General features: G+C 47.7%; 1 long non-coding RNA gene across 1 annotated transcript in view; it reads right to left on the bottom strand.

The window, feature by feature from the left end:
• LOC104691318 overlaps window positions 1–21,880 on the bottom strand; it is a 38,164-nt gene extending 16,284 nt beyond the window's left edge. The window contains exons 1-3 of the long non-coding RNA XR_002046132.3: window positions 21,654–21,880; window positions 17,508–18,004; window positions 16,654–17,000 (exon numbers count right to left, since the gene is read on the bottom strand). This is a non-coding gene — a long non-coding RNA (uncharacterized LOC104691318). The remainder of the gene's footprint in view (window positions 1–16,653; window positions 17,001–17,507; window positions 18,005–21,653) is intronic.
• Between the last annotated feature and the right edge of the window lie 579 nt (window positions 21,881–22,459).

Here is a 22,459-nt window from a genome sequence, read left to right as displayed (position 1 = left end):
CCAGGGCCCTTCTTCCCACATTTGCTGCTACAACAGCCAGACAACCTGGAGTCTGAATTTATTCTGGTCTTTAATCAGGCAAAATCCCTGTGATCACTGAGGCTGGGCTTCATGGTTTTGGAAATAGATTATGCAGTTCACTCAAAGGAAGGCACTTACCCACTGTTCCTGAGGTCTGTGGTCACTGTGAAAGTCACACACGTGCGCAGCCTGCTGAAAACCTGGCCATGTTCTCATTTGTCCCAGTCCTTTCTGTGCAATGAACATCCAGTGGCTGCCTCAGAGCCATCTCTCGTGTTCTGTTTCCTTCTCTATAAACACAGGCAGATGCTCTCCAGTACCCAGATGACTCTGAGTGCTGCTTTCATCCTGTGCTAGTTTCTCTGTTTCTATGCCCCTTGTGCTGTGGTTTACCTTGCCCCACGACTTTGTTGCCCCAAGAACAAATCTGGCCCTCCACAGCCCAGGCACAGCGAGGCTGCACATGACACAAGGTCACTGCTACTCTTAATTTTTTTTGTTCTCCAGTTTAGGGCACAAATGCAATTTCAATTGCCCAGAGTGGGATTTTCCCTCCATGCACTTACTGTGCTTGCCTTTCCACCTTAATTAACGATTTCACAGGTTTTTCAGGGTATTGTGAGATGCAAGTTTTGCCTTTAGGAAAGAACAGCAACCTGAACCTGTGGTCAGCTGATGCAGACTCTGCCACTGCCAGCTCCAGGTGGAGCAGGACCATCATGGTGCTCATGAAAGTCTCCATTTCAGGTTCTGAGGGCTCTGAGTACTTCAGAGCTCTAAAATGAACACGCTTTGCAGGAGAGAAAGAATGTAAAACTAGATATGACCCAGGGTTTGAGAGCAAACTAAGCCTAAGCAGCCTTTTAGGCCAACATGCAATTTCTCTGGCAGGCAATGTGGTTTTCTTGGATATGTATTAAACCTCAGTAGTCAGTAGTGCTGTGTGCTGCCACTACCCCTCTCTCCCATGGTGCAGCCCTGGTTGCTCTCACTGATGTGTGCTATTTCTGAACTAGCAAAGCATAAGGTTTATCATCCCTGCTGTTCTACCCTGCAAGCAGGAGTTAAAAAAAGGTCGACTACTGTGTTCAGGCAACATCAAATTACTGTAAAACAAGTGAGAAACTGCAGCAATATATGGGAATCTCAGCATCCTCAGCTCTCTTTCAGCTTTTTGTTATAAATGGGTTGCAAACTGTTGCATTCCTAACAGAAACATGAGCCGTCAACTCACACATCCCTCCCAAATTAGTAAACAGTATGGATTTGCAAATGAAAGAGTTTTGTACCTGGACATGCCGTGGTGCACCTGGCATGCTTTGTGTGAGCTATCTAATGAAGAGCTTAGTGTTAAAAACCAGGCTGTCTTTGGCTTTGTTTGATAAAAATGATGATAGAAGATGTGCACAGCTACTTGGAGGATGTGTCACACACAGCTCTGGGTTGGGCATGTGAGAGGAATTGGGCACTTCTCCATCAGTCTCTTTAGTCTCCCAGAAGTGGGTGGGAGTCTCCCAGAACCCGTCTGCCCCAACACCAGCCTGCACACACCACTGGGCAGTGCTGCTGATGCCATGAAGAGTTTTTGCCTTTTCTTTTATACCCCTGTTATATCTTTTTACAACTTCTGTATTCTCAGTGCTTTTTGCCTACATTCTTGGACTTGTTTGTCAAGCTGAGAGATTAAACATTTTAGAAGCTTCGTAGCCAGGGATCAGTGTGCCCCAGAGCCCAAGGTCCTCTCCAGAACACACCCTGTAAACCAAGATAGAACCATCCAGGGGAAGGCTCCTTGGGAAGGGGGGGCTCATTCAAGCCTCTCATTGGGGAATCTTTGATAGATCTGCTAATTAGTAAACACCTATAATGATATACCAGATCTTTTGGGGTGGGCATTCTGGGGAGTGCATTTCGGTGCACATGACCTGGACGTGTGCACCTAAGGATCCTTAAAATAAATACCAAGGTAAAATCCCTTTTTCCCTTCTAACCATGTATGACTCTTGATTTTAAGACCAAGAAAAGGCATCACTGCCCTGGTCTGCATCGGCCAAGTGCTCAGGGAGTACGAGCCCTGTGCCAGCCCTTCCTCTGCCAGAGAGGACAGGAGCCTTTGCCCTTCCAAGCTGAAAGCGAGCCCCTCACTGGATCTGCACCTGCAGACAGGAACACACCTTCCATCCATCTGTCAGAGCCTGAGTGCTCCTGCAGGCACAGACACAGCTCTCAGCATCACACCTGTAACTTACCACAGCTCCCTCACTTGGGCTTCGGGCTGGGTTTAATTACTCCTTCTGCAGTTCAGGCAGGGCTGATGGCAGGAGATGCAGCCCACAGGCTCTGTCTCCTCACTGAAGATGCAAAGGGTAATGGGGAGCTGGCAAGGAGAGGTGGGAGGCATGATGTGGCCGGGAAGCTGGTGTAGAAGTAAATTAAAGAGGATGGATATGTAACAGCAGGTGAGCAGAGGGAGTTCAGAAGGGCTGCCTTAATGCACCTCCAGCACCCTAACCTGCACCTTCTCAGAGCTAGCACAGTCCCCACAGCGATGTCTTGGTGCCATGAGGAGCTGTTAGTCCCAAGAATGTCCTGACAGCTGGTCCCCCCCAGGTCAGGGTGCGTGCAAAGCCAGTGTCCCCTGCTGCCAGGCCTCGGGCTCAGCCCAGCCAGGAGCACAGGCTTCTCCTGCCAGGGCCTGGTGGCACACTGCAAACGCTCTACAGTACTGACAAAGGAGCTCAGTTCTTACCAATTACTTGTCAAACAACATGTAATTAAATAGCACAGAACTCTCTGCAATGCATCTTTGGGTCTTTAGGCCCTTTTTTTTCCCCTCTTTGTGGCATGCCTCTAAGGCTACTGCACACTGCAGAGCAGCAGAGGAGCAGAGTGATAATTGGACAATTAACAAGTGATGTCATAAAACAATGCACTTAAAATAAAATGCATAATTAAAATAAGTGAACCAAAAAAAAAAAAAAAAAGATGTAACAATACACACAAATGTTGACAGTAAGTCTCATGCAGGAACTGAAAAATGTAATTTAAAGGGAAAAGATAGCACTACAGTGGTTAAATAAAATCGTGGCATAAACTAGCAAACATCTCGGTGATTTGCCAAAAAAATATAATAATGCTGCAAAAGAATTATTCTCTGAAGTTAACAAGTTTGGACCATAAAACAGTCCTTTGGTGGCTCCCTGTGTCATTACTTGCTACCAAGGCACCGCACTGATGGGCTCAGTGGGATCGCTGAATTCAGCGATAGATCAGTAAGCAGGAAAGCGGAGTTCCCACCAGATTTCCTGCCTGGAGAGTTGTTAGGATCCATGCTAGTTCTTTAAAGAGCAGAACTGTGTACAATACTGCAGTCAAAAAGACTCCATTAGGAATATAATCCTCTGCTACAAATGAGATGTTTGGGGGAAAGAAAACCACAAGAACACCGAAAGGAAAAAACAAAAACCAAAAAACCAACAACAAACAAGCCTGCTTGACTGAAGTTCATTGTAATTGCAGTTAAAAATGCAATTTTGGAGGAGCTTTGCATGCTGCCTGTATCTCTGCTCTTGGGAAGGCCAGAGAGGGGTCATCTCCTCCTCCTCCAGGAAAGGCTCCAGGCTGCCCAGCCTGGATTCACCCCAGCTGGCTCTCGCTGCCATGGGGCACCCAGCACGGAGCTGGAAGGTGCCAGGAGGTGCCCACACCTGCAGCTGTGTTCATTCACAGCATGTAAAGTCCTTTACTGCAGTTTCTCTGCTTTCTTTCAGCACATTTATTTTTTTTTTAACACAAGACACTAGAAAAGATTTTAAAGCGTGAGGCAGACGTGCTTTCCAAGAATAATTGCTCCTTGGCTGATGCACAGGAGCTCTGCTCATGCATTTCTGGGAGATGCCTGCAGACTGCTAACTGCTCTGGAAGCCTTTCAGCCTTTGCTGCCTGCAAATGGCATTATTATTCACTAATAGCCTTGGCTCACCATGTTGTCTTTTGGTTAGTTAGCAGCTATTCTGCAAGTCAGAGACAGGGAAAGAGGAACATATGTTTAAGCAGTAGCCAACTTCTGACCTGTAAAAAAACCATCCTGGAAGGTTTTCTCAGAGCAATCCCCACCATTAGCTGGGGAGTGATTAGCAGGAAGCGTGTCAGCAATGGGAAGGGGTTTCCCCCCACCTCCCACGAAGCAGCTGCTGTTTCTCAGGCAGGTTTCTGGAGAGGAGCAGCCGAGGATGCTCCTGCTGTCTCTCTAACCCTAAGACAGCCGCTGCCACAGGGTCATGGAGCAGGAGGTGGAAGGACTTCCCAGGGGTAGAAAGAGAGAAAACTTGATATGATGCCTGACCCCTGCACATAGCCATGGCTCAGCATTTCCAGACCTAAATGGCTTTCCAATGCATCTAAATGACAAATATTCATACATCTCATTAAAAGTCAAGGAGACTTAATAATAAAATCCTTCCTGCTTTGTTTTTTTTCTAAAGGTTAGGGATTGGGTTGTTTCATTTTGTTTCTCTAAGGTTACTTGCTCACCTGCTCGTTTCTTTTTGGATATTGTAGGATTCTGTTATTTACTGCTCAAGCAGTCCCAAGAACTGCTCTACTGACATTTCACGGTATTTAGTATTGACCAAACACTACATGATAAATCTTTATAATACTCCAGAGAGACCATCAAGGGAGCAGTTACAAATGTATACATTGCAGTGTGCTGTGTTCTGGGTTAAATGAAATACAAAACCCCAGCGCCAGCCTGGGTACTAATGTCTCTATCAGTATTCCATCACACCCAGCTGCAGGTGTGGTGGTTGCCATTAAGACATCAACATTTGTCGATCGCTGCAGATGGTAACTGATGGATCCCTCCTTCCCTGGGCACGTGGGGATGGGAGTGGGAGCTGCAGGAACAGCAGTACCTCACCTGTGCACTGCTGAGCGCCCCGACCGACAGAGGGACAGAGTGGCACGGGACATTCAGCATGGTCACCCACTGCCCTCCTACATGCAAAGCATTCTGCTCCAGGAGAAGAGCTTTTTCAAGCTCTCAGAAAGTTCTGGATTAGTTTTGAGTTTTGGTTAATTTATAGCCAAGTTGATTTCACCATCATTAGCTTTTGTACGTTCAAACACAGTTTAATTTTCTTTGGAAGATGCAGACGTGTGTACAGCTAGATAATGCCCTGTTTATTTTACTGACTAATTCATCACTTAAAGTGCAAGGCTATAGGTTGAGAGACCAAGACTTATGCACAGTCCCATACCCCTAAATCAGGCCAATAAAAGTTAAATTCACACTGTTTGCAAGCACTTCATGCAGATAGAAAATGTCACCTTGTCTGAAATACTTTATGGTGCGATGCTGAGGCAAAAAGAAATCCCACAGTGAGAGATTAAAAAGCTTCACTAATGCTTAGCTGGGAGGCACAGAGCTCTGCGCCGCCTCCTCCCCGTGCAGTGGGGAGGCTTTGCTGGGAAGCAGCATCTGGCTGGTGCTCTGGCTGGTTACAGAGCAGCTCCACGAGCTCCAGAGCCCCGACACCCACCCGGGCATCACTCAACCCAGTCCTGAGCAGCGCTGGATGGGGTGGCTGCAGGGCATGTGGTCAGCTGCCCAGCGAGGAGCTTCTTGGCTGTTGGGTGAAGCTGCCAGGGCTGTTGTTGCAGTTCAGGTTCTTGTCCTACACTGTGGCTTTAGGTGTGGAACAAGAGTTTGGAGAATGCTCTGAGGTGGTTATGCCATGTATATTTTACCTCTTTGTTATCAAGGGGCTTCAAGTCACCTCTGTGCTGTCTCCTGCTCCCTCAGACAGAGCCAGGATGGTGCTTCAACCATGGTGGGAAGTTAAATTTCATAAGAGCAGCTTATAAATTGCAGAAAGCATATGCTGACTTGGCCAGTGGGCCACTGCAGAGCAAACCCAGTAGGGCTGTAGCCCATGCAGCAAGTGCCAGACTGCCCAAGGGGTACCCCAGTGCAGGAGAAGCCCTGCCATGACCCCAGCTCCACAGGACCCACCGCCAGGCCTGCAGCAGGCCAGTACAACCAGTACACAGGCACTGGGAAAGAGCCTGCCTGGCCCTGTGAACTGTGCAGAGTCACACTCATTGAAGCAAAACCAACAGTCTCAGAAGCCCAGCTCCCAAGAGGGAGAGACACAAATTGTGGGTGGATCTGTCGCCTCCCAGCCCGCCTGTGTCACCCAGGCTTGTGGTGGCTGCCAGAGCAGGAGTGATCCTCACTCCAAAAGTCCCAAAGCTGCTCTGAAACCCCTCGTGCCCCTCCCTGCCCAAGGTGGGGGCATCGCCTGGCTCCAGCGGCACAGCTGACTGTAGGCAGAGCAATAAATGCTCTGAAAGCATTTGTACAGTGGGAAGTGGAGGCTCTGCAAACAGCTAATGGGTGTATTTCAATTCCCTATTAATTGCATATTTATTACTCGTCTGCTGCAAGGAAACGTCATGTTACGTTGATTAAAGCTTTGCAAGCTGTACAGTAAATATTTTAAACAAAAAAGGTTTTGATCTCTGTTGCTGTTGGGAAGGGTGGGGGGAAGCTGCCATTAGAGCTGCTGTAATTAGCAAACTCCACTGCAGACAGTGTTTCCCACAGGCTCTGCAACATGCTTCGTGCTGCATGTATTTAGACAGAATATTATTTTATGTATACGTTATCTATAAATTATATATACTTTTATATATATCTCATGTGTGAAGAAAAAAGGAAGAAAGCAGAAAGCCTGTGCTGCTATCTCACACATTGCGGACTGGAAAGATAAAAGACTTAAAAGACAGAAAGAAAAGGGGATTTTGGTGCTCCGAGTGAAGTCTGGGGGGGTTAGGTGACCCACCTGCCAGCTCTGGCTGCCCAAAAATCATGTCTGATTAATGAAGTCCTGTGCATGCCTCTGTTCCAAACTGCCAGGGCTCTGCACACATGCTTTCAGTCCCCTCTCTTGCTGGTGTCACTGCTGGTGTGTATGTACAGCAAAATTTCACTGACAAAGATTTTGTCAGCATCACCCAGACATGGGGCAGAGATGACCAGCCACAGCCATCCCGAGCTTTGTCTCCTGACCATCTGTGTAATGTCATCAACAGCAGAGAAAAAACCAGTCCATATTTCTGACAGACCAAATCATCTTCATCTGGTGTTCAGCCCTCGCTCACCTGCTGCACAAGAAGCTGCTAGAAACAGAACCCACAGCAAAGCTATGCCATCCATATGTGACCAGCTGAGGTTTTGCTGCTGTGCTCACCTCAGAGGTGCTCAGGTATCTGTCCCAGCCCTGCTCTCCCCAGAGCAGAGCCCTGGCTCCAGCCCTCTGTGCTGGCCAAGGGCAGCTCCCTCTTCCTCTAGCTCTTCTCTTCTTGACATCTGACATGAATTAGAGAAGACATCAGTCATACCCAGCCAAACTACTGTGGATACCTGCCACAGGACAGGACAAGCTAAAATGACACTAACAGAGGAGAGACAGCTCCAACTAATAAGCCCAGTGATTTACAGTCATGGGTGAACTAGAGGGGTGTCGCTGGGAGGCTCAGCCTGCCCAAGCTCAGTCCCAGGGCTGAAGGACCAGCTCTTACACAAAGTAGTGCTGAGCTTTGATAAACCCCTTCAGGGCCAATACACTCTCCAGGGCACAAATTCTTTGCTACCTTCAAACTTGATTTCTGTAATCGCCAGTCCCACTGTGTGAGGCGATGCCCCCATCCCTGTGCCCGATTTCCTGCACTGCCCTGGGCACAGTCACCCTGCTCCCTGTCCCCAGGTTTTCCCAGCATTTGTAGCTGCTGTAGGCAAACCAATGGGCGATTTTCAGGAGCAGAATTTGTTGTTGTCAAGTCTTAGGAGTTCATAAAGCTGCAGTATTTGACTTGGCTCATTTCCTACAGTGGCTCCGTCTTGGAGCTGTGTGATTGCAGGGGATGCAGCAGTTATTAACAGAAAAGCAAGTTTCGATCTCTTATGATTGTACATGAAGGCTCAGAAGTGTGAACCTTCAAAGGCACAAAATGCAGAAAGCAAAACCAGAAATTATTCAGAATTTATTTCTTCAACAAAGGTTTCGGAAACTCTTTTCAAAATTCAAGGGACCTTATGTCTGATTTTTGAAAAAAAGTTGGCAGTGCAAGAACTAAACGAGCCGTATTTACATCTCACTGATTTCTGTGAATGAAAGGGTGGCAGTGGGGGTTTGGGGGAGACACAACTCCATTTGGCAAGTCCCAGTGCAGAGAAAAGAACTTAAATAAACAAAGCAGGAATGGAGTATTTTCAAAAAGAATCAAACAGCATGGACCATTAATGTTTTAAGAGATAGGAGCTGTATGTGAGCCAACCATCCCCAAGATATTTATTCCCTATCTTTAAAATTGGGAATTGCATTAGAACAGGTAGAATCTTTCAAAGCCTGGAAAATTTTTAAGGGCACTCACTACGCTTTAAAGAAGACTTCAAAAACCATCTCCAGTATTGAGCTGAATAAGTTGGAGAGATTTGTAGGTTGTAGCAAGGGAGAGTGATGGGAGTACATACAGAGCAAGCTGGTTACTGCAGTAAACAAACCTCCCCCAAACTAACAGCAAGAGCTTCAGCTCAGGAACAAATGATTTCACATCTAGAAATACATTTTAAAGTGAGACAAGGTCCTGAGTAAACACCAGCCAAGAGCTATAAACTATTGCTGTGGAAGGTGAGAGCCAGCTAGCCTTGGCCATTGGGCTGGCGAGGAAGAGCAGAGCCAGACACCCTGTTCCTCACAGACTGAGAGGTAGCCTTGAGGCAGCCAGCCCCTGAAGGCTTTGAAATTAAAAATTATGAAAAAGGAGAAGTTTTCATTACAAAGGAGGACAGCACAACACAGCTATAGAGGCAAAGCTCCAAACAGTGCTGCTTTAAATCTGCAACAAAGGCAGCAAGTGCCCCGGGAGAGAGCGGCTCTGCGCCGCCGTTCATCGGGCACCATCGGGGCAGCGCGGCCCGCTGCAAGAATGAGCCATTCTATCTCGAGGAAAGAGACATTATCACTAATTGACTTGCACGGTGCTTGTCTCTAACGGCTGGGTGCTGGAAAACTGAGATACCGTAATCATGCTGAGTTTGAAAATTAGCAATGATTGCTGGGCTTTATTTCCCCCCCCAAAAAATATGTGAGAAGTGGCAGCCCTCGGCCCTGCCAGCCGGCACACCCGTGGCCGTGGCCAGGCTGGGTGTCCCCAGCATGCCCAGCCCAGCTCAGCCCCTGGCCACGCTGCCTTTGGGCCAGGTGCCTTCACTGCCCCTTCCCCTCTGCAGAGCTCTGCCCAGGCAGGTCTGGCACCGCCCTTGTGGTCACAGTCCCAGGTCCTCTCCCAAGCACAGGAGCTGTGGCAGGGACTGCAGGAGGCTTTGTTTCCCGTCAGCAGTACAACTGGAACCCTGTACCACATCCCCCATTTCCTTGCTTTTCCACAGCTCTCCTTCCCTTTGTCTCATCCCAGCAGACAAAGGTAACTGTACCTCTTGCATCCTTGAAATATTACCCCCCCCATTCCATGTTAGTATTATTATTAATAATAATAATTTTATAAGCCACTTGGATCTTCCTTTTTTCTGAGTTTGTTCTTATTTTATAATTACTATTCTAAAATACAGACAAATTTTTTTGAGGGCTTAAAATTATGATCTCTTAGACTCTGTCAGTTATCCAAGTTGCTTCAGGGGTGGACTGAGGGGTCCAAAGGCCTCTTTGTTTGCCCATAGCTTGGGGCAGATGAAGTGCAGGGCATCCCCAGGGCTGCTGTAAATGGATCTCTTTACTCCTTCATGAGCCAGCCTCAGGCGGTGCAGCCCCGTGAGCCTCCAGCCCACCTCGGTGCCCCACAGGCTGGACAGGGGTCTGCGAGCCAGCCCAGCACTGCTCAGTGAAGCAATCTGCACCTCGTGTGCTTTCAGGGACACCTCTGCTGTTCTCCCTGCAGGCAAACATCTTCCCAGATAGCGTGAAGAGCCCTTAGTATAATATAAGATCAGGTCCAGGACACTCCATTACCAAGAAGATACTTAACTAATGTTCTGCTTGTAGCAGGAGGTCACAGGAGATTTATCTGAAGAGATGCACATAGAAAGAATTAGCAGACAAGCCATTTCACAACCTCTAATACCCTCACCTTCTTAGTTGCACAGCTGAAATGCCTTCAGGGATACGTTTTACAGGAGCTCAAAAGTGAACTGGAAACTGCTTAGATCACACAACTTATGCATTTTAAATAGCAGCATAAAATACCGTGCTTTACAAAAGCCCAGTGTTGTGCTGAGCAGGAAAGCCATGCTCTGAGCAGGGAGGCTGCAAAAGTTGCAGGAAGCACAATAGAGAAAACCCCACATGCAGCAAAACAAATCTGTGACTTACTAAAGTTTATGATTAAAATTTAAAGACTGTTCAAGTTTTATTCCCTGTAGCTGCTGCTCCCTGGACAAGAAGAGACAGGGAGAGACTGACATTGAATAATTAAGCCGGTCTGTGGCACCAGATCAATTGCTGGTATTGGCAGAACTCCACAATCAGGCATTTTGAAATGCAAGTGTCAAAGAGCATGTAACTATGGGGCTTTTGGTGCAAAGCAGCCAATATAAAGGAGAAGAGGTGAAGAGTGAGAGAAAATAGATTGTGGAGTTTTGAGCGCAGTCATGGGGGAGGGATGGGAAAAGTTTCCATTTCCTAACTCTAAGAGGGCAAAAATTGCAGCTGACAGAAGCCCGACATGGTTGGTTTTTTCTCCTGTAACCTTGAAGATGTCACCTGGAGCAAGCTGACTGTCTCCTGAGCAACTTAAATCCATCACCAGTTCTGGAAACAGACTCTGAGCAGGTACCAGTCAACAGTTTAATTGAAAATAAACGTTGTAAATCCAGGGAAGCATCTCTGCTCAACATCAATTACTGAACAAACCCAAAGGTGTTTGAGTCCAGGTAGGCATTCCCAAACGAGTTGGGCATTTTTGCTGCTATTTCTGCCCTCCCGCAGATCATACAGCACTAAGGTGACCCACCAGAATGAAATGTGGTGAATTTTATAACAGCCAGGAAAGGCTTTATATTAATGTCTGCCAAATAAGACTTTGTATTAATTTCAGGAGCCATGGGAACTCCTATTTAAATCTCTTCCAATCCCTTGACCTACAAATGTGTACGTGGATGAGCAGCATCAGGCAGATAAGGTGATCATTGTGTTCCCAGTGCAAGTCCTGGAAGATGCCCTTGATACTGGAGTTATTCCTAAGGCTCTCTGCCAGACATTTCTAGGCAAAATTCAAGACCACTTAGGTGGTCTTCCATAGAAAAGGCAAGGGACAGCAGGCAGAGAGGATTTTTCCACACACAGAGGCCCAAGGTCCTGTGCTTCCCAATGGCTCTGTCCAGCCACGAGGAAGGTGGCAAGACGTTGGCACGGATGTCACAAGGCTTTGGGGACTTTCCTGTTCCCTCTTGCAGGGTGGCCAGTGCAGCTCCTGCCAAAGGAGCAGACAGCATGGGAACAGGGAAAGGAGAAAATGTTGCCATTCCACTGCCAGTTCCATAATTTTTATAGCATGTTTTGTGGTGCCTGCTGTTTTCCAGGAAGCTCCAGCTCCTTGGGTCCTGTGATGAGACAACATCAGTATCCCTAGATGTAGTTTTACAGCTCATCAAGAGCTCCAGTTCCCAATTTTCTCAAGTGTATCTTATGGATGCAAATTCCAGGAGGAAACCAAAACCAACCCAAGTATCATTAACAAAGAAGAGCATTGATTCTTAGCCCAAGTCATTATCTACAAGACTTTGTCATGAATACCTGGGGTGGCCGTTCTGTAGTGATCTGAAGACCTGGCTCAAGTGCTGTGTGAAGCAATGAAGAGAGCTTGGTTATGGGCAGCTGCTGGTTGGATGGGCTGGACAATGGAGGACAATGTCTTCCTCATGTTCTCCCAGCTCATGACCACCCTTTCCAAGTACTGCAAGGACCCTGTACTCACTCCAGTTAGGAGAGCAAGAGACAGAAGAGCCTCTTGGGGCTTATGGGGCCGTCTGTTCCAGCACCCCTGTGCTACTCCAGCTCCCACTGATGCTGGTGCATCACAGGCCTTTCAGTGCCTTTGTTCTCCCCTCCTTCCATTTCCTGGGCTTTTGGTTCGCACAGTTTCTGTGACAGAGTGAGAGGGAATCAGCAGCCCGGGCTGCCCTCCTTGGTGGAGATGCTTTGAAACTTTCAAAGAACCCAACTCTTTCCCCACATCCCTGTTAATATGCACCAACTCTGCTCTTGATGCACTCCACTGTAAATGATGTATGAAATGAAATCTCCTCGCTCGCCTAATGCAGAGAAGAAAGGCTCTGTAGGCAACACTACAACATTCCCGTCTAGAGATAAAGGCAGCGAAACCTCACACTCCCTATGAACATTCTTTTTTTTAAAGTTGTTGCTCTTCAGTGTTGGTGTTTCTCCCTTTTATTTTTTTTCTTTTTTACTGAGAGTGGGGATTTGAATTCAGATTTCACAGAGAAACCCAAGCCACTTACATGTATTTCTAAGCCTTTCACACCAATTGTGTGACTGTTCCCATCCCCTCCTCAGAGGGAATAGCAGCAGCAAATTCATTAGCCCCACAAAGCAGCAGAGTGAAAAGAATGGCTTAAAACTTGCAGGAGGGAAGAGGCTGAGTACGTGGGGGATCGACAGTGGATGTTAAGCTTGATCTGGATTTGAGACCTCCTTCCAGTTTTATATGAAGCTGTTTCAAAACCAGAGCGTGTCACCAGTCTCCGAAGGGAAAAGGGATCAGCGTGGCCTGGGAGCCATGGTGGGAGCAAAGCCTGAAGGTCAGCAGTTTGAAACAGCAAATACACCACGGACTGTTTCCAAATGATGGATTAATTAAGGGCAAAGGGAAAGTCGCTGGAAGGGAAATTGGAGAAGGTGACTGAGACATTGCAGGAGGCACAGAGCAAGTATCCACTGGTGACAAATTGCCATGTGCTGCTGGTGAAACCCTCAGCTGAGGGTAACTCATGTTACTGAGTAAACTCAGCATGAGTTTACTCCAGATGGACCAACTTCAGCAGCTCCTGGGCTCAGTGGGAGCCCTCAGAGGCCCCGTGCCCTCCATGTGCTCCCCCCATCTCTCATGGAGCTGTTCCACATCTGTCCTGCTCTGGCCAGGCAGAGCCCAGCTGGAGGAAAAGGGCTGTGCTGGCAGGGACAGGCAGGGTTAGAGCTGTGTGTCCTCCAGTGCCTTTGGGCAGGAGCAGTGCAGGGCTGCTCCCTGCTCTCCCCACACTGCCAGCAGACACCTCACCTCCACTGTGACCCTGAAGCTGTGGAGAGGGTTGAACAAAGCTTTGCAAGAATAAGAGACTCACAAGCCGTGCTGTGGGAAAGCAGACACAAGGACCCTCCCAAGGCAGGCCCCACTCTCAGGCCAGTGGGCAGTCCCCTGTACTGATGGAGCTTTTGGTTTCCTCTGGCCAAAGTAACACACCCAGGCACTGGGTGGGACTGAAGGAGACCCGAACCTGTGGGTGACAGACATTTGGCCACACAATGCCAGCACCACACACTGCCAGCACCCTGCTGCTGCCACAAGCAGTAAACTCAGCTTAGACCTTAAAAAGCTTTAGTAAACTTCTAGGAATGATGCTTTTACAGCTGACAGATGAGCCACCCTGATGGATTATTAGTCACGGTTAGCCATCCTTGCTAGGCTTTATGTTACTAGTGAGTTTTAGGGGCCTTGCTTTCATTTTTCTTTCCCTTTTGTTTGTTCTGAGCAGCAACTCTCAGAATGTCAAAACAAAATGCTTCAAGGCAGCAGCTGGAGCTTGAAATTAATAATAAAAAGTAGTTGAGCTGATGTTTGGTTGCAGAGTCATGCTAGCAAATGCATGTGTTTCACAGAGCAGTGGCGCTCATGAGAAACCTTCTTGGCATCCCCATTTCCGTGGAACCACTGCTGGACTGGCACAACATCGATGCCAGGGCAGGCAGGGAACCAGAAAAGGCTCCCAGGGCTGGAAAGAGCAGAACTCCTCAACATCAAGGTTCCCTGGGCACCACTGAGGCTGGTGATGAACACAAACACGGACTGTGTTTGCTCTGCCCTGCTGATGTTTGCCTTGCCTGGCACACATTCCCTGTTCCTGTGCTGCTGCTTGCAGGAAGATGGCATCCTTCAGCCCCGAGGAGCCCACATTCATTGAAACACCAGAGACACACCATTGTATCTGTAATAAATCTGTCCTTTTTAGACATAGGAAGGTAAAATCTGCATGAGTTAAAAGTATCTTCAAAAAAATCTCCAAAAGGCCAAAGGCTTTGAACGGCCACACAGTTACACAGTTCTGCTGTGAGTTCAGCTAGAGCTGACCTCCTTGCTACCCCTTGAATATGAAGTTAACAACAAAAATATCTGTTTATCTGAGAATGGCACCATTATTTCATAAAGCTTCTTTATTTCCCTTTCTGTATCAGAAAAAATTCCCCAGCATAAACTGAACATTACTGCAGGCAGATTTTATTCTCATTGTTCAAGGGTAAGAAGTGAATGGGAACGGCAGGAGGCCGACTATTCTCTAGCTACACAAAGTGAAAACGATATTTTGAAGAAGATCAAAACCAGTAGCAAACATTCAACCCCTTCCATGGTGTGTCGTATAATTTTGGCTGCAGACAGGTGACGGTGACACAGCACCTCAACCCTTGTGAGCAAAATGAGATGCAATAGTTTTTAATCAAGCTCTGCTGAGGGAACATAAACCAGAGGAAAGCAGACAAAATAACAAGAGCGATTCTCAGGCAGGTCTGCTCAAGCTGTGATAAATAGTAACAACAATAAAAATACTTTGTATTCCCAGACTTTGCCTTATCCTCTACTACTTTTGCAGCACCGCCATCTTATTTAAAAAAATAGAAAAAAAAAAAACCCCAACGTATTATTCCCTTCCTAGGACTTTGACAGGAACAAATCTGACAACTAAATAGCCAGGGCGCTCCTAGCTGGATGGCTTCACTGCACAGCGCTGGGAAAAATGGAACCCCTCTGCTGCTGCTTCTGGTTCCCCATGTGCAAACACATCAAAACAAACACATTCAGGACTTAAACTTTCAGAAAAACACACACAACATTTCCTGGTTTGCAAGTTCCTTCTTTTTGCAGGACATGAACATCTCATTGACATAGCTATCCTTCCTCCTATTTGGTACCACAGGTGGTAATGCAAGCAGGAAAACACTGGAATAAATATCTCAGAGGTCTCAGTCCTGGAAAATGTTAACTGTGTAGTAGCTGCTGTGTTGGGAGGGGGTTTGCTGCTTGAATGATCCTGATTGGCACCTCGGGGCAGGCTAGGGTAAGGCGAGGATGGTTGTGCTGCTCTCCATGGGGGCTCAGCAGCAAAAAGCCCCACCCTGCACCATCCCACGGACACACAGACACACAGGAGCAGAGCTTTGCTATTTGCAGGTGTTCCTGGCCACCAGACTCTGCTATTAGCAGTCCAGGAGGAGAGAAGAAACACAAAGCCAGGCAGAGGGGGTTAACTCAGCACTGCATTCCTTTAAAAGTCTCCAGGAGACTTCTGGGGTGGTACTGAATAAATCAGGATCGAGGCAGAATCAGCACCCAAGGGGGCAGGAGACAACTCAGTGCAGCCACAGAGCCACACACAGAGAGGCAGCTTTGTAAACAGAGCTCTGGGGGCTCCTCCTGTGACACAAGCCCGAAAGGATGCCGCCTCCGAGAGACACCATTTTAAGCTCTTAGAATACATGAAAACAAATCTGACGACTACGACGCAAGTTCAGGCAGAGGACTTGAACACTGCCTGCCTTGTCTGCAAGTCCCCACTGTGGTGTGGGGTGTGGAGTTTCCTGTCCCCAGCAGGAGCAGGCTGGTGCAGAGCACCCCTGGCTCCCGGCGGTACCCGCGTGCTGCCAGCAAACATCAAACATCCCCTCGCAGGCGGCTCCGCCGTGAACCTCATGTCAGACACATCAAGTCAGATTGAACCCAGAGGGCACTGTCCAATTATAAAGAAAACCTCAGAAAAGGTTTAGAGTTGGAGAGGGGCACAGAGCAGCTTTACCTGCAATTGCTCAGCCAAGCCCATAAACTTGGCAACCCCCGTTCCGTTATAGCCGTGCTAATAGTAATCGTTAATCAGTTATTTAAAGTCACTCCCATGAAAAGCTATGAGCTTTTCTTTCTTTTTTGAAGCTAGTATAAATCAAACTTATAGGCAAAAGAATAAATACAGAGAGACAGCTGTACAGATCACACTGTCACACCAATCACTGCTTAAAAGCACACGCTGTAAATAGCAGACAAAATTCACCCCCAGTGGAATGCCATTGACTGCACGGGCAGGAGCTGCAACAGGGATAAATTGGCCTATCAAAAATACATAAAAATTTAGAAACAGAATTCAATGACGTGTGGAAGCGATTTGTCACAGCTATGTCACTTAAAATGACATTATCACTAGCAAACCCATTAAATATTATGGGTCCCGTTAAGATTCCTAAAGGGCCAAACAACAAAGGAGGTGGCAGTGGTTGGATGGAGCAGGAGGGGATGTGTATGCCGACCCAATGACCAGGGCCACTGGCTACTCACCTGGTCCTGGGCCAAGCCTGGGACGGACACAGCCATGGATCTGGAGGGTGACAGCCATCACCTGCACCAGGACGACATGGGCACGCATGCGCCTGGTGATGCTGGCAGCAGACACAGCATTGTCACCAGGTCCATGCAGCAGAAGTGCCACTGGCTCCTCCGTCTATTGTCTCACAAATGGAAGAGCAAGTCCATCAAAACACAGTGCTTTGGGAGCCCAGTGTGTTTGTCCTCCTCCTGCAGGTTTCTGTTGGCAGCATCTGAGTTCCACAACGCCGCCAGAGTGATGCTGCTCTCAGTATGCTGCTCTCTCCCATTCTCAGTAGCTGCAGTTTGCAAAATGAGCCCTGCAAAGAGTGGGAGGGAAGGAAAGTAGACATCTTTATTCTGTGTGTGACTCTCAAGGTGTGACAATGATCTCAGACCCTTAACAGACCACTCACCAGCAGTGGGAGACCAGCACACAGTGGTGCCTCCACAGCTGGGTACGGGGTGTAGCTCCAGCAGGAGCCGTGAGGTTCAGTGCATGGGCTCATCAGGGCATGATGGGGGTATCACAGGATGTACTTAATGACAGTAGTCATGTTTTTGTGGAGATGGGCTGAGGAATTTTGCCTGAGTCTGGGAGTGTCCAAACTGAGCAGTTCTGCTCAGGAACTTGAGCAGCCATGAGGGTCAGGATGGCTTCAGTGGCAAACCAGTCTTGCTGGTCCAGCCATGGTGAGCAGACCCTGGCCAGGGCAGAACAGCCAGAGGGGAGTTGGTGGAATGCACAGCCCAGCTGATGGAATAAAAGAACAACTAACTGTTTTCTCTTGGGGAAAAAAAAACCACAGCTTGCTAAATTGCCTTACCAGGATTTGATTATTGCAGATGCGGGGCCAGGCAGCCTCAGTCACAAAACATTTCATTACTCTCACTGGAGCTGTGGGTCACATTCTCCTGCTCTCTCCTGCAGCATCCGTGGCAGTAGCATGGACACAGCGGCTTCTGCCTGCACACCACGGTGTTTCGGTCCACTGGCTTTGCAATTTCCCGCTTCTTATTATTTTTTAAAACTGTTAGGGACAGCAGGTACCCAGGAGCACAAATAGAAGCGTTGTCCCTTCAGAGATGTCACTGGGAGGTCTGACAGCAGCGTGGGGACGGGTGCCCTGTGTCCTCCCTGCCACCGGTGCAGGGGACAGCTGGGGACCCCGGGCGTGGCTGCTGCTGCTGTAGAAATGGGGCAGATCCAGCCCTGGCAGCAGGTGAGCATTCTCTTGATTTGTTCACAGGCTTTCACCTAGAAGAGAGAGGGCAGGAGGAGCCATGCACTCATCATGTAATCGAGGTGTCACGATGCATTAGTCTGGAGACATAAAAGAACAACAATTGCATCTTAAACTGTGATAGTTAATTTATTATTGGAGAATTGAAAGGCAAAGCGTAAGAAGGGCTTTTTTCCACACCCTGGATAGATTGTTAAAAACCAGATACATTAATCTTTTTTTTTTCCCCATGGCTATAAAAACAGAAAGCTAGCAGAGGAATCAAGAAGAGAATTGCAGGCTTCATGGCAACTTATGCCTCTGAAATTCTTCACCGAATATTTCTAGCAGGAGTTTCTAACAATCTCAAGCTGTATGACTGCTTTTTGTTCTCCTGCTAATTGATGTTTTTACGCAGCACCATACCTAATCCCCGCCTCTTAATCAAATTTTATTAAAATTCCTTAACAGCGCAATGAGAAACAGTCATTTGGGATTTTATCCATCTCTTATTCCAAAATCCCAAAGCACTTTCCTTGCGTCTGGTAGGCCTTGTAGGCAAGAGCTTTTATCCCCCAGTGACTGAAGGATGCACCAAGGTCCTAAAACTTGGTGCAGCTTCAGTAGTGTCACAGGCGAGCAGGCAGCAAGTCTGGCCAGGGAACAGCCTCTCCTCCCTCATCCAACCTGCCAGAGGCTTTTTGCTTTGAAACAGCCACTCAAGAGTGTTGTTTGTTTTCCCATCTCTACTGTTCCCTGACCAGAACTTATTCCTGAAAGAAACAAAAACACCCCAGAAATGACCAGTTTCTTGGGAGCAGTGAATTGTTTCCATGCCCAATGGATTATGCTACTAATCAAATCCAACATATCACTAGCCTGAATACCTCCTATTCACAGCTGGAAACGTATCAAAGCTGCGTAATCAAGAGGTGTCCTTTAGATTAAAACCAAAGTAAATTTTATCCAAATTTTTCCAGATCTTGATTACTGGATGTGGGTAACAGGAAACTGAAATAGATCTGTAAAATCTGGGCTTCTACACAAGGTAAAAGCAGCGCAAATGTTACCACACACCCCTGGAGGGTTTGGGATAAGAGGCGGCCTTGGACCACATTTCACAATCAGATGCTGAGGTTTGAAGAAGTCAGGCAGTAAGATAAAGAAGGCAATGAAATGGAAGTGGAACCAGAGGCTCTACAGTCTCAATCCTGCCTTCCTTTGTGTTCATCAGTCTAAGGGCTGCATCTCCCAGACCCATCTGGTAAAGCTGCGGGTGTAAATTGGACGTACTGGTAGAAGCAAATAAGGCAACTTTGTCCATAATGGAAACTTTTGCCACATTAGGAAGCAAATAACTTCAGAAAAAGAACAATTTGGGTTTCATATACATTGTGGGTTTATATGACTGCAATAAAATGACTGCAGAACCCAAAGTAACACGTTTCCCAATTCTCTTGATGTGGTGAGAGTTCAGCACAAAATGGGATACCAAATTAAATATAGCTATCACAGGCTGATCCTCCTCACTCAGATATTTAGTTATACACGAATTCATGTTCATGCAGAAGCACACATATGTCCCCAGCTCTGCCTGCACACCGATCCACCTACCCACAGAAGGTTTTTTGCATGCTCTGCTGTGACATTTATCCACAAAGTCCCAGGGGTATTGCACCTATTCTTTTTGGCATTACCCATGTAATGCAAGATATAAAATTCTTGGTTGATGTTCTAAGTTTGTATCTAATAGTCCTGGAGGCTCTGAGTGCCTTTTCACAGATTGTGTTCCAGCTGTCTGCCGATATTTGAATGTGCAGGTCTTGGTCCCATGCTGTGCAAACAGGCAGCCTCCCACGCATTTTGTGTACCAGCAGTAATTTATGAGTCTATCTATAAAGGAAATAACAGTGTGTTAAGAAGGGGTTATGTAAAGCTCTGAGATTGAGAAGTAGCTCAGTTAACTCGGTACAACTTCCCAACATCACCGTTATGTTGCAGCTGATTTACAAATACAGGAGGCCTTCAACTGGTGATTCATATTCCTTCTGAAGCGGATGGGGGGGGGGGGCAGGAGGTATAATAACTGTTTCTACATAAATCTCATCTCACTGAAAGGCTCCCACCTTGAAACCTCATGTTGCACCTTTTGCAAATACAAGTGTCTGGATTGACCTGCAAGTCCCAAGGCACCGGGGGATATTCTGGTACCAACCAAATGAATGAAAAAATAACACATGAGGTGCTGGCCATTTGTTTCCCATCTCATGCCACAGGGACTTCTTGCAAATTGTCCTTTATTGCAAATACTACAGGCAGTGCATGGCAATCCACGTGATGGGAGCCCAGGGGAATGCCTGACAGCCCTGTCAGGAGCCGTGGAGGAGCAGGGGACTGCAGCAGGGCCTGTGGAGAGGCTGAAGGGAATGACCATCACCACACACAATGATCCATGCTGGGCACCTAGGGCTGATCAAAACAGAACCATCAATTTGCAGGACGCTTTTTTTCCTTTTCTCCCTTCAAAAATGGAAACCAGCCTGTAGGTGTTGGAGACACCTCTCTGCAAACTATTTCAGTCCTGCTTTTCAAGCCCAGTGAGCAGATAACTGGGTCTGAACAGCAAAACCTTTCCCAGTTAAAGAGCAGATGGTATTTAGCAGCCTCACATCTCTTCTCGATTGCAAACAAGACACAAAATGCAGAAGTTGCAAGCCACTCAGCTTAACAAGTTCAGCATTATTTATTTAATGTCACTCGGAACATGAATATTTAAAGTGGACAATGACCTCTAAGCAGAAGAAAGTTATCAAAATCCATATGTGCCACCTCTCCACCCAGAGGCCAAGCTGAGTTTGCTGCTCGGCTCAGGTCAAAGGGGACCGGAGCAGAGGCATCATCCTTCATCCCGGCCACCCGGCTGTCCGCAGCGTGGCACTGGGCTGCAAAACTCTTACAGCTACAAATCTGCCTGTAAACCACTCGTGTCTGCCACCAGCCTGCAGCTCCCCACCGGCAGCAGGGCGGGAGCCAGCGGTGCCTGGCACAGGGCCCAGCCGGAGGCACCGCGCTCAGGTGTGTCCCCAACGAGCTGCGGAAGAGGTGGCAGGGTCTGAAATTTTGGCAGGCAGCCAGACTGCCCAGCCAGGGGTCACAGCCCTTGTGGTGGCCTGGAGGCTGACCTGAACTGTCAGATGAAAGGTTTTATCCCAAATGATGCTTTCACAAACATTTCTCCCCACCTTACCCCGAGCTGGTGCCAGCATCAAACATTTTTAATCTCACAAAATATTCTATCCATTTTTACTCTCCTAAAAAAATTTTCTCCTCTCCCAGCTTCCTTGAGACTGTTACTAACATGTTATGCACATTTTTTTTGCAGGCATTTCTATAAAAATTCTCAGATATCTAGACAAAACCACTGACAATTCTCCCCAAAACCCACCAGCTGGTTTGGTTTGAAGATTTCTAGACAAAACCAACAGTGGACATGGCATTTTTTCCACATTTCTCAGCCAACAACATTGCTGATCTGGAGAGGTTTCTTGGTGGCTTTAGGAGCATCTCTGAGACCTGTGGTGGGGCCAGCCCCAGCCGCACGCAGCCACCATGGCACCGTGGGGCCAGGAGCAGCAGCAGCACCTGCGTGGGATGTGTCAGCACCACTGTCACACAGGCCAGAGACGTCAGGCAGACAGAGCCACTTGGAGCAGGCTCATCCAGAAATCAGAGATAATCATATTTTCCTACCTGGCAGGCCCATTAGGGGATGTCTTCATTAGTGCTGGGGAGGCAATCAGAACATCACCAGGATGAGAGCCATAAAAACCTGTCCCTGAATTGTGTCAATCACAGCCAGCCAGCCTGAGCCCAGCCCTACCCTCTCTCCTCCTGTCACACAAGTGAGACAGCCCAAATTTAAAAGCCAAGGAGCTGTCTGCCATTTTCTCTGGTGCTTTAGCCACTGGGACTCAAGCTTTGCCAACTGTTAGCACCTAATGTTGCAACCAGCACATTTCAGCTTCAGCTTGTGAGATTTCTGGCATTTCACTTATAAAGATGCTGAGTTCCTAAAAAAAGCACTTTTTGCAATGGAAGCTTCTCATGAAAAATGATTCACACCCATTTTTTTCACCAAAGTGTGTTGAAAGCCAAAGAAAAAAAGCCAAGAAGAAAGCAGCAAGCAAGCAGAGCTGGAAATCTCCCTGAGGAGATGAGACCCTGGCTGGTGTCACGCCAGTGCAAGGGTGTGATTCACTCTGGTGTCTGCTTTTCAGGGCTGGGACCTTCACAAGTTTCTCCTTCTGTCCAGGAAAAGGAAGAGCTGAAATAATCATCACCAAGGGACAGGGCCACACAAAATCTTCCCTCTGGGACGTGAATCCATCGCTGGCACAGGGATGCTTGTGCCATCCCACAGAGCGGCTGGACCCGGCCCAGGCTGGGCTCTGGGGTGGCTCCATTCTGATCTCACCGGTTCTCAGCAGCTCCTGCAGGAACGAAGCACTTCCCAAATGCGTTCTCACCTCAACAACCGAAATCCCAGCTCTTCCAAA

The sequence above is a fragment of the Corvus cornix genome, chromosome 4A (genome assembly GCF_000738735.6).
Source record: "Corvus cornix cornix isolate S_Up_H32 chromosome 4A, ASM73873v5, whole genome shotgun sequence".
NCBI lineage: Eukaryota > Metazoa > Chordata > Aves > Passeriformes > Corvidae > Corvus > Corvus cornix.
Note: the sequence above shows the minus strand (reverse complement) of the source record. Positions and strands in the feature narration are given on the sequence as shown.